Genomic DNA, 17349 nt, shown 5'->3' with positions numbered 1-17349 from the left:
GGGCGCTGAGAATATACTACGTAGGATACCTTGCAAAGCAGCATAAGGTCTCCGTGCTGTTCGTGCAGGAGACCCATCTCGCCATGGACAATGACGTTGCCTGGAGGACGGAGTGGAGAGCGAAGCCCTTCATCAGCCACTTCAGCAACACCTCCTCAGGAGTAGCAACCGTGCTGTCACCAAACTTTTCCCCCGACACCGTCAGCCAGGTGGAGGTGATCAAGGGGAGGATCCTGGACCTCACGGTGCAGGTCGGCGTCACCGCCATCCACCTCGTCAACGTGTACGCTCCCACCACTGACAGTGAGAGACCCGGGTTCCTGCAACTTCTGCGGAACCACCTCGGTGGCATTCCAGGGGACGAGTTTGTGGTCACGGGAGGTGACTACAACTGCACGCTGGATGCTCTCGACCACACAGGGAAGGGGCACTGCAACGCCAATCTCCGGGGAGAGCTCCAAGCCCTTCTGGACGCCTCCGATCTGGTGGACGTGTGGCGGCTGCACCACCCTAGGCGGCGAAGCTTCACCTTCACGCGGACACGGGGCAATGAACCAGCTACACAGTCCAGGATCGACCGTTTCTACATCTCCAGAAGTCTTGTCTCGAGCATTCTGACTGCTGACATTAGGGGCTGCATCACTAACAGACCACAGCCTGATCCTGTTGGACCTCAGGCTGCGTGGAACACCAAGTGGTGAGGCCTACTGGCACTTCAACAACGCCCTGCTGGAGGACAGTACTTTCACCGAGCTCTTTAGGAAATTCTGGGCAGGCATAGACGTTTTATCAGGAAAGAAGAGGTCACTATAAAATTCCCGGGTTATTGATATTATGTCCTCACTCTTTGTTTTGAAAGTGGAGGAGGAGGGGGAGGAGGAGGAGGAGGAGGGGGAGGAGGAAAACGAGGGGGAGGAGGAAGGTGAGGAAAAGAAGGAGGCGCTGCAGCTGTTGAGCGTCTTGATAGCGAATCTGATCGCCGGCTACATGGCTCACATGGCGACACAGACGGAGTAGATGTAGGTGCAGGAGTAGCTGCAGGTGCAGGAGCAGCTGCAGCTCCAGCAGCTGCAGAAGGTTCAGCCAGCACAGCTGGCGCAGGAGGTGGTCAACTGCCTGGGAGACCTGTTCCTCGCGCGGTTCAGAAACTCCGTTCTGGTGAGCCACGCGGAGGAGCGGGTGGAGCACCGAGGGCCCCGCCGGCTGCTCGTGGACGTGGCCTGGGAAGTCCTCCACGACGGCTCTGCGAGCCGGAGCCGCGTGGTGGTCCTGGTGGTGCTCTGCTCGCTCCTCCCTCGCAAAGAGGCTGGTCGACTGCATACGTCTGCGCGACGTGGAGAAGACGGCGGCCGTGATGGACGCGGTGGACGCCCTGCTGGTGAACGCGTGCGGGGCCTGGCTCGTCGAGCAGGGAGGCTAGGAGGGCTTCCTGCGAGCATTCGGGCTGGGGACGCCCACTTAGGAGAGGGGCTGCGGATGCGGTGTGTTAAAGTGTAGGTACTACTTCCTCTTCATCTGCCCAGTGTGGAAGAGTAGACCAAAACATCGAGTAAAGGGGTTCTCTAGAACTCCGTCTTGTAGAAATTCTTCCTGTCACCAGAGGTATGAGAAAGCAATTGCGGAATTGTGCCACCACTCCACAATAAACATTTTTTGACAGAGTATTCAAAGAATGCTGCTGCCCACGATACAGGTTGCTGCTTATGTATTTGACATGGGGGGTGTTTGGAGGCGGCTAAGTGACCCAGAGGTCATAGCACTGACCAGGCACCACGGAGTACTTGGGTTTGAATCCACACCGCCTGTGATCAAAGCAGGTTCTCAATTCTAGCGAGCTAATGATCTCAGCCCAGTCGTCATTGACAGCACAAAATAAACCATTACATGGCTGCAATGTGGTTCTGCACTTAATTTGGATAAATTTCATCGAAAAGAACGTTGTTATGACCAACGTTACTCCTACTTAAAGGACAGGTGGGAGGGTGCTGCTCTTTACTGTGGGCCAGAGGGCGTTTGAAGGGTAATTAGAAGTAGCTCTGTGATATCAGCTTCAGTGAGCCATTCTCTAACACAAGGCCTGCAATGGTCTGCTAGAGACACGAATTAATAATTGGTTCCAGGGCAGGATGGCGACAGCCCAACCCAGGTTAAAATTTGGGAAAAATAAGAAAATGCAGGTTGATGAATAAAATGCGTTGCAGTTTTATTACCACTGCAGTGGCTTTTCGGCATGGAGCACAGAGGTAGGGTAGATGTGAAGTTTCACGTCATTGTGTACCCCATGCTGTTTAACGACACAGTAAAGACTCGGAGTGAATGCACATCCACTCTCGTTACTATCCACGTACAAATACAGAACACATACAGTGCATGGAATTGTCCATGTCTCTGACAAGCTCGCAGGAACATTCTCCTGAAGCCGGTGCCTCGGATGATTCCTCTGCTGCATTCGGTCGGTGCCTAGGGCGACACATTCACGGTGGTACAGGTGTTCCACTACGTGGAACAGTACATCAAGCGGAGGCGACTTTACGATGAAGAGAGGCAGTACCTGGTGAGGTGTGGCAGGGACCCCCTGGAGGAGGTGTTTTGTCTGGAGGGATTCTCACTCAGAGATCTCAGACACTCGGTGGCAGCGCTGCTCATTAAGTTATTCTCCGTAGTGACGGCCGACAACAGGCGAGCCGGTGCCAGCGTCAACACCACCTCCACCACTGCCTCTCCTTCTTACACTCCAGCCGGTAGCGGTGGTGGATGGTGATGGTGTGGGTGGTGTGGTTGGTGGTGGTGTAGGTAGTGGTGGCATGGGTGGTGGTGCTGGTGGTGTTGTGGGTGGTGTTGTGGGTGGTGGTGGTGTTGTGGGTGGGTGCGTGGTGTGCCGGTGTGAGCCACGTAGCTGCACGTTGGTTCACGGCGACAGCGAAAACCTTGCCACATGCCGCCACTGCGTCTTCGAGTTGCAGCGGCGCGGCATGGCCTGTCCCCTGTGCCGCAGGGAGATTCACTCTGTGGTGCACACATTCCTGGTCTGACAGAACACAAAGATAAAGATCCCCCATATAGCCTTAACAGACTGTAGGGGCAAGTGCTGTTAGCGAGCACCTATGAAGGCCGGAACGGTACACGAGGGGGTGGGTGGCCAGCACCACGCCCGACCGCCTTTGTCTCCCCAGTGGCAATGTTTACACACCGCACCAGGTACTCATTTGAGGCTGAGTCGACCTAGGGGAAGCCCGGGACCGGTTCAGAAAATCGTCACTGGTGTTGGCCGTGAGCGGGAATCAAACCCGGGTCGCCAGGTTCATAGCGCAGCGCGCTAACCGCTACAGAACACACACACAGACACACACACAGACACACAACAACCGCCAACTTGCTGGGCTTTTTGGTGTGTGTAAAAACACTCTTTGGTTGTTTCGGTAAATAAAAAAAACATAGTTAATGATTTAAGTTGTTGTTGTCACGTCTGCAGCGATCCTGGCTCTCTTCGAGCCTCGCCTGACCGAGCGCCAGGAGGAGGAGCTGGCCGACGTCTGTCAAGTTTGGTTTTTCTCTATGGACGAGGGCAAATCCCGCGGTGGCATCTACAACGATGGCTACGACGACCAAGAAAACAAATACATCCCTGTGAGGCTCACAGAGACCCAGACATCCATAGATACACCCATTGATACACCTATAGAGACCCATAGATAACACCCATAACGACCCACAACTACATCCCTGTGAGGCTCACAGAGACACCCACAGAGCCCATTCAGACACCCATAGAGATCCACAGAGACACTCATAGAGACTCACAGAGGCACCAATCGAGACCCACAGCTATATATCAGTGAGATGCACAGACACAGAGATACCCACAGAGACCCACAACTATATCCCTGTGAGACTCGCACAGACAGACACACAAACACAGGCACACACACAAAGGCACACAGACACACAGGCACTACTGCTACTACTAACTACTAACCACTACGACCACTGCTGCTCCTACCACTAAGCGTTAAATATTCCCATCGTGATTGTGACTCTGACTGGCTGTGGCGGCGCTGCTGCTGCTTCGGCTGCTTTTTAGATACCCCAGGATCAGCACCAATAGGGCTTCGAGGTGCAAGAGAAGATTGGCTAGAGAGGGCAGGGTGTGGTGCTGCAGTGCGTGGACCACAAGATGGGATTCCTGGTGGCTGTCAAGATGCTGGTACTGCACGGAAAGTGGGTTGGGGCAGGGGTGATGGGGTTGGTGGGGGGGTGGGTGGGTAGTGGTGATGTGGCGTGGTTGGAAATGGTGTGGGTGGTGGTGGTCTTAACACAGTGGGAGCAGTCGTAATAATTATACATGAATAAAATAATAATAGATCATAAATGGTAGTAAATACAACATGGTTACAAAATAATGAGTATAATAGTAAACAGCAATGATAATAACCTCCGTAAAACTCTCTAAATATAAACTGAAACTATCTCACTAAAATAATAACCCTCTTAAGACTACTATAAACTAGAGACAACCATAGAGATCCATAGACACCCTTAGACACTCATAGAGACCCACAGAGACCCAAATAATTCATAATAAAGGTGTTTGGGTTAGATCGCGTTTATTTATAAATGTGTCGCAACCCTCCACCACCCGACACGGCCAATCAGCAAAAAAGTGTCACGTTGACAAAAGACAAACAATTCACTACTTCAGCCCACCGGTGTGTTGAAGAGTCAATCCACATTTACAGTTTGAGTACGACGTTTCGCTGGTAAATACATCCAGCATCATCAAGCAATTGATGATGCTGGATGTATTTACCATCATCAAGCAATTGATGATGCTGGATGTATTTACCAGCGAAACGTCGTACTCAAACTGTAAATGTGGATTGACTCTTCAACACACCGGTGGGCTGAAGTAGTGAATTGTTTGTCTTTTGTCAACGTGACACTTTTTTGCTGATTGGCCGTGTCGGGTGGTGGAGGGTTGCGACGCATTTATAAATAAACGCGATCTAACCCAAAAACCTTTATTATGAATGATATTGGTCGCGAAAGCCTACGTGTTAAACTGACCCAAAGAATTGCTGTGTGCACGCAGCCCTACCAAGATGGAGATGCAGAGGATGGAGCTGAAGGTGATCACGGAGCTGCAGGGGGAGGGCAGTGCTGAGCTGCACGGCGTCATCCGCGTCCTGCACTCGTTCCACTTCCGCGGACACAACTGTCTCGTGCTGGAGCTGTTGAAGTACGCATCATCACCATTGTTATTATCGTCATCATTATCACCATCGTCATCATTATCACCATCGTCATCATTATCGTCATTATCACTATCGTCATTAAAATTGATTAACACGGAAGTGTTGTGTGTTCTTTCCTGAAATTTATGCATAAGAACTGTATTCTGTGCTGAGATCTGAACTTGGAGACCTGGCTGAACACACTAACACATACTCAGTAAATGTTAAAGCGAGAATAATTGTATTATACCCATCGATAATACGAAGTTAAACAACACAGCCGAGTTTAATGTGACATGCTCACAGTACCTGCATAACTGCATACGATTAATTGCATTATCCAGATTGATAAACGACCCTCGTCAACGAGGCGGGGCCTAATTATCATAACGGCTCGCAGTAGCATAATCACACATACACTAGCATAAATTAATACGATTATCTCTCGAATTAGCATAGTCTATGCACTTACATCAATTAGCATAATGTCGGATTATTATGCAAATTTCATTTAATTTTTATTATTTACATCAAATTTTCATAACCTACATATACAACAGAAAGCACCCTCACCCCAACCGAGACGCGCGTCGGAGAGCCCTCACGTCGTTGTTGTTGACTCCGTAGTACAGGTTTTGTTTGGGTTAGATCGCGTGAATATATAAATGTTGTGTGGTTAAACCCGCCACCACCCGACATTGCCATCACCACAGAGACCCATAGACATCGTCACCACACAGAGACCCACAGACTCACCACACCGGCAACCACAGACTCAGCCCCTTTACCGTATTCACCTGATTAAGAGAATCAGTTTTTTTATGTTCTTGTTACAACAAAGTTTGGTTTGCGTCCTATAATCCGGTAGGAGAGATTGGATTTATTTAACTCACCCGTTTTGGCGTGCGTCTTACTTTACCCACTAAGCCATTCATTGTTGTTGTGTTATATTTTAAATACAAAACGTTTACGTTTGTGGGACCTCTTTGGCCCAGAATTACAATTACAAAATAAGGGATACGGCGTTTACACCTTGTGGAAATAAAAAAAAAAACTTCATCAGCAAAAAGAAAAAAGAGGGAGACACAGGGAAGAGGGAGACGGGGGAAGGAGGAGGGACGCACGGGGACGAGGAAGGAGACCGGGGGAGGAGGGTCACACAGGGAGTTAGAGGGAGACAGAGGAGAAGGAGTCTAAGGAGGGGGAGGAGGAAGATGATGAGGTGGAGGAGGAAGACGAGGGGGAGGAAGAGAAGGAGGCGCTGCAGCTGCTGACCGTCTTGCCAGCTAATCTGGTCGCCGGCTTCATGGCTCACCTAGCGACACAGACGGAGTGGCTGCAGGTGCAGGAGCAGCTGCAGAAGGTGCAGAAGGTTCAGCAGCTGCAGGAGGTTCAGCCAACGCAGCTGGTGCAGGAGGTGGTCAACTGCCTGGGAGACCTGTCCCTCGCGCGGTTCAGAGACTCCGTTCTGGACTTGGTGAGCTACACGGAGGAGCGGGTGGAGCACCGAGGGCCCCGCCGGCTGCTCGTGGACGTGGCCTGGGAGGTCCTCCGCGATGGCTCCGCGAGCTGGGGCCGCGTGGTGGTCCTGGTGGTGGTCTGCTCGCTCCTCCCTCGCGAAGAGGCTGGTGGAATGCGTACGTCTGAGCAACGCGGAGGAGACGTCGGCCGTGACGGACGCGGTGGCCGCCCTGCTGGTGAACGCGTGCGGGAACTGGCTCGTCGAGCAGGGAGGCTGGGGGCGCTTCCTGCGAGCATTTGGGCTGGGGACGCCCACTGAGGAGAGGAATTGTGTCAGCACTCCACGATAAAAATTATTTTGGCAGAGTATTCAAAGAATGCTGCTGCTCACGGTACAGGTTGCTGCTTATGTATTTGACATGGGGGGTGTTTAGAGGCGGCCCAGTGGCCAAGAGGTCATAGCACGGAACTGGCACCACGGAGTACTTGGGTTTGAATACAGGCACCCGCAAGTGATTAAAACGGGTTCTCAAGTCTAGCGAGTAAATGATCTCAGCCTTGTCGTCATTGACAGCACAAAATAAACCATCACATTGCTGCAATGTGGTTCTGCACTTAATTTGGATAAATTTCAACGAAAAGAACATTGTTATGACCAACGTTACTCCGACTTAAAGGACAGGTGGGAGGGTGCTGCTCTTTACTGTGGACCAGAGGGCACTTGAAGGGTACTCAGAAGTAGCTCTGTGATATCAGCTTCAGTGAGCCATTCTCTAACACAAGGCTTGCAATGGTCTGCTAGAGACACGAATGAATAATTGGTTCCAGGGCAGGATGGCGACAGCCCAACCCGGGTTAAAATTTGGGAAAAATAAGAAAATGCAGGTTGATGAATAAAATACGTTGCAGTTTTATTACCACTGCAGTGGCTTTTCGGCATGGAGCACGGAGGTAGGGTAGATGTGAAGTTTCACGTCATTGTGTACCCCATGCTGTTTAACGACCCAGTAAAGACTCGGAGTGAATGTACATCCACTGTCGTTACTATCCACGTACAAATACAGAACACATACAGTGCATGGAATTGTCCATGTCTCTGACAAGCTCGGAGGAACACTCCTGAAGCCGGTGCCTCGGATGCTTCCACTGCTGCAGTCGGTCGGTGCCGAGGGCGACACATTCACTGTGGAGCAGGTGTTCCACTACGTGGAACAGTACATCAAGCGGAGGCGACTTTACGATGAAGAGAGGCAGTACCTGGTGAGGTGTGGCGGGGGACCCCCTGGGGGAGGTGTTTGGTGTGGAGGGATTCTCACTCAGAGATCTCAGACACTCAGTATTAGCGCTGCTCATGAAGATATTCTCCGTAGTGACAGCCGACAACAGGCGAGCAGGTGCCAGCGTCAACACCACCTCCACCACTGCCTCTCCTTCTTACACTCCAGCCGGTAGCGGTGGTGGTGTGGGTGGTGGTGATGGTGTGGGTGGTGGTGTTGTGGGTGGGTGCGTGGTGTGGGTGGTGGTGGTGGTGTGGTTGGTGGTGGTGGTGTGGGTGGTGGTGATGTAGGTAGTGGTGGCATGGGTGGTTGTGGCCTGGGTAGTGCTGCTGGTAGTGTGGTTGGTGGTGTTGGTGGTGCGGGTGGCGTTGGTGTGGGTGGTGGTGTGGGTGGTGGTGGTGTTGTGGGTGGTGGTGTTGTTGTGGGTGGTGCTGGTGGTGTGGGTGGTTTTGGTGCGGGTGTTGGTATAGGTGGTGGTGGCATGGGTGGTGGTGCTGGAAGTGTGGTTGGTGGTGTTGGTGGTGTGGGTGGTGTTGGTGTGGCTGATGGTGGTGGTCTTGTGGGTGGGTGCGTGGTGTTGTGGGTGGTGGTGGTGTTGTGGGTGGTGGTTGTGGTGTGGGTAGTGGTGGTGTTGTGGGTGGGTGCGTGGTGTGCCAGTGTGAGCCGCGTAGCTGCACGTTGGTTCACGGCGACGGCGGCCACCTTGCCACGTGCCGCCGCTGCATCTTCGAGTTGCAGCGGCGCGGCATGGCCTGTCCACTGTACCGCAGTGAGATTCACTCTGTGGTGCACACATTCTTGGCCTGATTGAATATACACACACACACAACAACCGCCATTCGCCACTAAGTGGCGGTGACATCATAACGACGCTTGTGCCAGGCTATGTGCACTTTTAAGCCAAGTGAAGTGTCGAACTCCCGCTGGCAGGAGGTCACGGGGCAGACCCAACAGGTGCCACGGGTCGACCGACTGAGACGAGTGGCTGATGCACCACCTGTGCCCCCTACTGTGCCAATTTACTGGGCTTATTGGTGTGTAAGAAACACTCTGGTTCTGTCGGTAAAGAAAAAAAACCCATAGTTGTTGTCAGGTGTGCAGTGATCCTGGCACTCTTCCTGCCTCGCCTGACCGAGCGACAGGAGGAGCTGGCCGACGTCTGTCAAGTTTGTTTTGTCTCTATGGACGAGGGCAAATCCCGCGGTTGCATCAACAACGATGGCTACGACAACCAAGAACACAAATATATCCCTGTGAGGCTCACAAAGACAGACACTCATAGACACACTCATTGAGACACCCATTGAGACACCCATAGATACACCCATAACGACCCACAACTACATCCCTGTGAGACTCACAGACACCCATAGAGATCTACAGATACCCATTGAGACTCAAAGAGGCACCAATAGAGACCCACAGCTACATCCCAGTGAGACGCACAGACACAGAGACACCCACAGAGACCCACAACTATATCCCTGTGAGACTCGCACATACAGACACATACACACTACTGCTACTACTAACCACTACTACCACTGCTGCTCCTACCACTAAGCGTTAAACATTCACATCGTGATTGTGACTGACTGGCTTGTGGCGGCGCTGCTGCCTCATCTGCTCCATTTTATATTCCCCAGGAGCAGCTCCAATACCACTTCGAGGTGCGAGAGAATAATTTGGCGAGGAAGGGCAGGGAGTAGTGCTGCGGTGTGTGGACCACAAGATGGGATTCCTGGTGGCTGTGAAGATGCTGGCACTGCCCATCAAGTGGGTTGTTGCGGGGGTGATGGGGATGGTGGTGTGGGTGGGTGGTGGTGTTTTGGTGTGGTTGGAAATGGTGTGGGTGGTGGTGGTCTTAACAAAGCGGCCGCAGTCGTAATAATTATAAATGAAGAAAATAATAGATAATGGAAGTAAATACATGGTTACAAAATAATGAGTAAAATAGTAAAAAATAATAATAACCTCCGTAAAACTACTATGACCCCCAAACACCCATAGAGATCCATAGACACACGTAGAAACCCACAGAGACCCACAGAGACCCAGAGACCCACAGACTTGCTGTGTGCACGCAGCCCTACCAAGATGGAGATGCAGAGGATGGAGCTGAAGGTGATCACGGAGCTGCAGGGGAGGGCAGTGCTGAGCTGCACGGCGTCATCCGCGTCCTGCACTCGTTCCACTTCCGCGGACACAACTGCCTCGTGCTGCAGCTGTTGAAGTACGCATCATCACCATTGTTATTATCGTCATCATTATCGTCATTATCACTATCGTCATCATCACCATCGTCATCGTGATTATCACCATCGTCATTGTCATCATTATCGTCATTATCATCATCGTCATCATCATCTTCATTACCGTCATCATCGCTATCGTCGTCGTTGCTGCTGCTGCCGCCGCCGGGATTGCCTCTACGACTTGAGCAAGCGAGCGGTGATCTGGCGCATCAACGACGCCGCGTTGAGGTCATACACCAGTGGAATCGTCCGCTTCCTGGCCCAGACCAAGTCCCGCGGCATCGTCCACGCGGTCATCAAAGCCGGTGATAGCGGAGGGCACTCTGGGGGCGCGCACGCTCCCCACGACGCACTCGCGCTCGCTCCTGTTGTAGCGGTGGTGTGTAGTAAACATCGCCCAATGGGGGAGACAAAGGCGGCCGGCCGTGGTACTGGCCACCCACTCCCTCTGTGTGTGCCACATTGTCAGCTTGCATAGGCAGTGCTGCTACTAGCTACTTCTAACAGCACTTGGCCCTACAGCCTGCTAGCGGCTACACGAGGGGACCTTTGTAATTGTCGTTGTTCGTGGGTCGATCCACTGCTGGCTGACCGCTCACAGGGCAGCCTCTGAGCGTGACCTCCCCTTGCCTCCCCGTGTGCGTCCAGGACAACGTGATGCTCTCTCAGGCCGGCCACATGAGAGTCACCGATATTGGTTGCAGCTTCTATGTTTGTCAATCAATGTGAGTGGCCACCCACCCATCGACCGACCCACCCACCCACCGACCCACACACCGACCGACCAACCCACCCACCGACCCAAACCAACCCACCCACCCACACCGACCCACCCATCCACCCACTGACCCAAACCGACCCACCCACCCAAACCGACCCACCCACCCAAACCGACCCACACACCCACCCACCGACCCATGCCGCCCTGACTGCACGACACGTGATGCTGCTTGCGCGCAATGCCCGGCGACGGCACCACGGGCACGCGCTGCGCCACTCCGCCCGACACAGCGCCCGCGGCGCTCCGAACGGCGCCGGTGACGCGGTCCGGCAACCCGCACCGGCTCCCGGGACGCAGGGAGCTGCTGTCGCGACTGCGGCCCTGACTGCGCGGTAGGTCTCTCCAGATTTCATCTTGGGCAGGCATAGACGTTTATAAGGAGAGAAGAATTCTGGCCAAAGCGCTATTCTCCAAGATGAAGACTGTATTGGCTCAGGTGGTGGGCAGTGACCAGGCCCACACGGTCCCAGTGAGAACAATTCATGATGGCGTCTTCCTCGTCAGAGACCTCAGCACCCTCTTCGAGAGAAAGGGGGCTCCCACTCGCGCTTCTCTCCCTCGACCAAGAGAAGGCGTTTGACCACGGGTACCTAATGGGACCACCGAGGGCGTTTGGTTTTGGGACCAGCTTCCTGGGACTGAACCGCCTGCTCTACACTGAAGTCCAGTGTCTAATCAAAGTCAACGGTACGCTCACTGCCCCTGTCAGCTTCAGAAGAGGTGTACGACAGGGTCGTCCCATGTCAGAGCAGCTGTATACCCTCGTTGTGGGGAAACATACTAATTAACTGATTACTAACGTAGTATATAATTACAATAATACACATTACACCTAATTACTAATCTACAACTTATTACTGATCATAACATTTGACTGATTACTAATCTATTATATAATTAAAATACCCCCCACTCCGCCTCAAATCACTGCACCTGAATGAGTTAAATGATGTCACCCTGCTGCTCTATTTAAGACCGCGAGTGAGTGAGGGCTTCACCATTCTGGCGAATTGCCCGATGATGCTGGATGTAATTACCAGCGAAACGTCATACTAAAAAATTGTAAATGTTGTGGATTCACTCTTCAACACACCAGTGGGCTAAAGTAGTGAACTATTTTGTCTTTTGTCAACATGACACTTTTTTACTGATTGGCCGTGTCGGGTGGTGGAGGGTTACGACACATTTATTAATAACGCGATCTAACCCAAACACGTTTATTATGAATAATATTGGTCGCGAAAGCCTACGTGTTAAACTGACTAACCTCTATGGGGAGGATACTTTTCTTAAAACCAGAAAGTTGGAGAAGCTCCGCATCAAGCGGATGGAATTGATATCTTCACTGACGTTCCTCAAAAGGTGCAGAGATTCGAAGTTAATACCAAACGCAGTTAAAATAACACATCACAAAGTCTGCTAAAGCTAACCAAATACTACACAAAGCTAGCAAATGATTATTAATAGAGAGAATACAGCACAACAGGAGTGAATTATCTTACATTTCAGAATCTCTAAGGCAGTTGCACTTAGATATAAGCAAGTAGATCAATGCATTATTGGAATATAATCGAGACCATAACACAACAATCGGCTGATAATGTGTTTAATCTAACCAAAACTAGCCAAATGAATAAATTATCTAGACTTCATAATAAACAAATACCCACTAAAAACGAACAATTTAAAAACAAACCCGTAATGAACTTGACTAACACTGTTTTAACCAGTGACATGATCTCTGTCCTTTCTAAAGGCCTTAACTCTGCCGTTACCCCACGCACAATTCCAGTGGATGAGATAATTGCTGAGGTAGAATCAGCAGTTAGACTCCTTCCACATAATGAGGCAGAGATGACTAGACACGAGGTTGAAAAAATAATTGAAAATAGCAAAGTACCAAAAATAAATATTAGCTCGAACGAAGCAAAAGCCTTAAGAGAGATTCATTTAAATAAAGATTTTAAAATCCTGGCAGCTGATGAAGGCCGCACTACTGTGGTGATGCCACGAGCCAATTATGATAATAAAATTAAAGATTTACTAGAGAAAAGTACCCACATTAAAGTTAAACGAGATCCTATTAATACTTTAGAACGTCAGACTACTGCAATAATTGCAAATTCATTAATCCCTAAGAATGAGCAATACCGAATAATTCCAAGGGCCTCAAAACCATCTAGACTGTATGGGCTACCAAAGATTCATGAAATCGGCATCCCATTACGACCCATAGTCAGTACAATTCGCTCTGCCACATATAAATTAGCAAAACATATAACTAAACAATTACATCCCTACATCGGGAGGACATCTTCATACATAAGAAATTCAGAACATCTTGTGAATGTGAATAAAGATATTAAACTTTACCCTAATGATATTCTGGTGAGTTTTGATGTGATTTCTCTATTCACTAAGGTTCCAGTGAACGAGTCACTTAAATTACTTGATACACTAGTAAAGAATACAGGTTTACCAAAATATATTCTGAAACTGGCTCATCATTGTTTAAATAACACTTACTTCTTTTGGAGGTGATTTATTTAAACAAAAGGAAGGAGCAGCAATGGGCTCTCCTTTATCTCCGGCTATAGCAAATATGCACATGGAAAACTCTGAAACAAGAGCACTTGTCTCGAGCACATTGAAACCATGTTTTTGGTTTAGATATGTGGATGACACTTTGGTTGCCTGGCCACATGGTAAAGATACACTTAATGATTTTCTAAATCATCTCAATGCACAAAACCCGGCCATCCAGTTCACCATGGAAATGGAGGTGAATAACACATTCCCGTTCCTAGATATTTTGCTTGGACATGGCCTAAATGGTAAAATAGCACACAGCGTTTACAGAAAGCGAACGCACACACTGATGCTATTTGAATGCAGAATCACATCATCACCCAGCTCAGACATCCTCTCTTATCAAGACGCTGATATATCAGGCTAAAGCAGTGTCAGATGGTGAAAGTCTCGTGAGAGAGATTAAACACGTTAAAGAAGCACTACGACAGAATGGCTACAATAATGCTCAAATTAACAGAGCATTGAATGCCAAATCACGATGGCAAAGCAACAATGCTGAAATCGATAAGATTGTTAAAACAATTAAAATACCATATATCTCGGGAGTAACTGACAAATTAGTACGTGTTTTGCAAAAGCAAAACATTACAGTAGGAGGGAGACACAGGGAGGTGGAGGGAGACAGGGGGAGGGAGTGGGACACGGGGAGGAGGAATGAGACACGGGCAGGAGGAGGAAGAAGATGAGGGGGAGGAAAAGGAGGTGCTGCAGCTGCTGACCGTCTTGACAGCGGATCTGATCGTCGGCTACATGGCTCACCTGGTGACACAGACGGAGTAGCTGCAGGTGCAGGAGCAGCTGCAGGTCCAGCAGCTGCAGAAGGTTTAGCCAGCACAGCTGGTGCAGGAGGTGGTCAACTGCCTGGGGGACCTGTTCCTCACACGGAGTGGGTGGAGCACCGAGGGCACCGCCGGCTGCTCATGGACGTGGCCTGGGAAGTCATCCGCGATGGCTCTGCGAGCTGGGGCCGCGTGGTGGTCCTGGTGGTGCTCTGCTCGCTCCTCCCTCGCGAAGAGGCTGGTGGACTGCGTACGTCTGAGCGACGCGGAGAAGTCGGCCGTGACGGACGTGGTGGCCGCCTTGTTGGTGAACGTGTGCGGGGCCTGGTTCGTCGAGCAGGGAGGCTGGGAGGGCTTCCTGCGAGCATTCGGGCTGGGGACGCCCACTTAGGAGAGGGGCCGTGGATGCGGTGCGTTAAATTGTGGGTACTCCTTCCTCTACTGAAACATCCGCCCAGTGTGGAAGAGTAGACCAAAACATCGCGTAAAGGGGTTCTCTAGAACTCGGTCTTGTAGAAATTCTTCCTATCACCAGACATATGATAAAGCTATTGCGGAATTGTGCCACCACTCCACAATTCAAATTGTTTTGGCAGAGTATTCAAATAATGCTGCTGCTCACGATACAGGTTCCTGCTTATGTATTTGACATGGGGGGTGTTTGGAAGCGGCTCAGTGACCCAGAGGTTGTGGTGCCGCGGCAGCGGAGCCGCTCCATCGGGGCCGTGCCCACCGCCGTGACGCAGCCACCGGGGAGTGACGGCGCCGACGTGGCGCGCCCATCACACGAATGCACACACACCCCACGTAGAGCCGGGAGGGAAGGTCACCTGGCCAACAGGTTTTTATCCAGAAGCCCCTAATGAGATCAAGCTTCATGGTTTCCTGCAGCCGGGAAATTGGGCGACCTACCCCCGAGGCTGAAGAGCACCGCGGTGCTGTGACCTGGGATTGTAATGGCATGGTCATGGCAGGGGCTGTTTAGCCACCGCGAGTGGAACCACACACACACAAACACGAGTCAGTGGGCGGATAGCGGGAAGAACGGAAAGCGGACGTCCAATAAACCACTGCGGTGACGTCACCAGAGCGGTGATCCGAGGGCGGGAAAATCCAGACCTCTGATTGGACAGGGGGGCACGGGGTGCGGGAACATCACCGTTCCACAGCTTCTGCAGCATCAGATTGGGACTAAGGTGAGTGCGGGCTAATTGATCAGAGGGAAGAAAGCGGAGAGGCAGGCAGGATAAATTCAGCCCAGGATCCCCGAGGGATAAGCTAAAGTCTGCTGACCCACACAATCACGAGTAGTTTAGCGGGTTACTCGCGGTGAATAAAATAGCTAGTAGGGGGATAAACTGTGTCGTGTGGTCTTTGTGAGTGTGAAGAGGAAGGCGGAGTGCTTAGCATTCGCGTGCCCGTGCGGCTGTTTACCGGAGTGCTTAGCGTTTGCGTACCTGGGCGACTGTTTACGGGAGTGCTTAGCGTTCGCGTGCCCGTGCGGCTGTTTACCGGAGTGCTTAGCGTTTGCGTACCTGGGCGACTGTTTACGGGAGTGCTTAGCATTTGCGTACCTGGGCGACTGTTTACCGGAGTGCTTAGCGTTCGCGTACCTGGGCGACTGTTTACGGGAGTGCTTAGCGTTCGCGTGCCTGGGCGACTGTTTACGGGAGTGCTTATCGTTCGCGTACCTGGGCGACTGTTTACGGGAGTGCTTAGCATTCGCGTGCCCGTGCGGCTGTTTACGGGAGCGCTTAGCGTTCACGTACCTGGGCGATTGTTTACGGGAGTGCTTAGCGCTTGCGTACCTGTGCGACTGTTTACGGGAGTGCTTAGCGTTCGCATACCTGGGCGACTATTTACGGGAGTGTCTTGCGGTCGCGTGCATGCGCGGTTGTTTCTAGCGAAGCAGAGAGCTAAGCGCCTGGTGTGCGCGTACACGCGCGGCTGTTTAAACGGCCCTTTTAAATCAGAGCGGAGTGACTCCCTCCAATAAGCGGCGCGCGCACGGCAGACACCCCTGCCCTCTCACCCCCGAACCCAACTCCCTCGCGTGTGATTGGTGTATGGGGCTGGGCAGGTATCGGTGTTGGGTTTGTTATTGCCTAGGCGCGTAGAGCGTGTGTGTGAGGGAGTCATGTGTCAGCATACCGTACCCATTTGTTTACGTACTGAAATCACGCGTCGGCGCACTGTACCCATTTGTTTACGTACGTGAGTCACGCATCAGTGCGCCGTACCCATTTTTTTACGTACGGGACAGAGTCTTGCTTCGCGAGCGCGCTCACCGCAGCACGCCGCCACTGAACCCGCGTAGCGCGCCGCAAGAGTAAAGCGTACAAGCCCACTAATTGAGCCATGCCAACGCGGTCGGTAACAAAGTCAGGGGCCCCGGGGGGCGAGGAGTTGGAGGTCGCTAACCCGAACCCTACAGAACTGCCAGGTGGTAGTAGTACAAATGTAATGGGGGAGTCAGGGGGCAACGGCCCCGACAATTCAGTGATGGCGGGGGACGGCAGCCCCCACAGTTTGGCGTCAGAAGCGGTACGAACCCCCGCGTTACCCCACGCAAAAATATGGCATATATTTACCAGCCGGGGGGCTCCTTGGTGGAAGGCATTCGCCCGCAACGTCATAGGGGCTAAAGAGATTAATGGGTGGACGGACGCGCAGGCGTTACGCCAACTTATTATGAACCTGGATGGGCGGGCAGCCAATTTTGTGGAAGCCCTACCCACAAGCGCGCAGACACAGCTAGAGGAACTGATGCGCCGACTTGATCTGCGTTTCGGTACGCGTGATGAGGAGTAGGCAAAAGCAGCCTTAGAGGCACGCTACCGCCAACCCGGCGAGGACCTGCGTGATTATGCCGAGGATGTGCGCGAGCTAACAAAGATCGCACACCTGGGATACACGACAGAGATGATTGAGGAGCTTGCCGCTGAGAAGATCCAGCGATACTTGACTCGCACG

The sequence above is a fragment of the Petromyzon marinus genome, chromosome 23, assembly GCF_048934315.1.
Source record: "Petromyzon marinus isolate PM22_M1 ecotype Great Lakes invasive population chromosome 23, UKy_Petmar_22M1.pri1.0, whole genome shotgun sequence".
Lineage (NCBI taxonomy): Eukaryota > Metazoa > Chordata > Hyperoartia > Petromyzontiformes > Petromyzontidae > Petromyzon > Petromyzon marinus.
The sequence above is the reverse complement of the archived record's forward strand: the minus strand, read 5'-3'. Positions refer to the sequence as shown.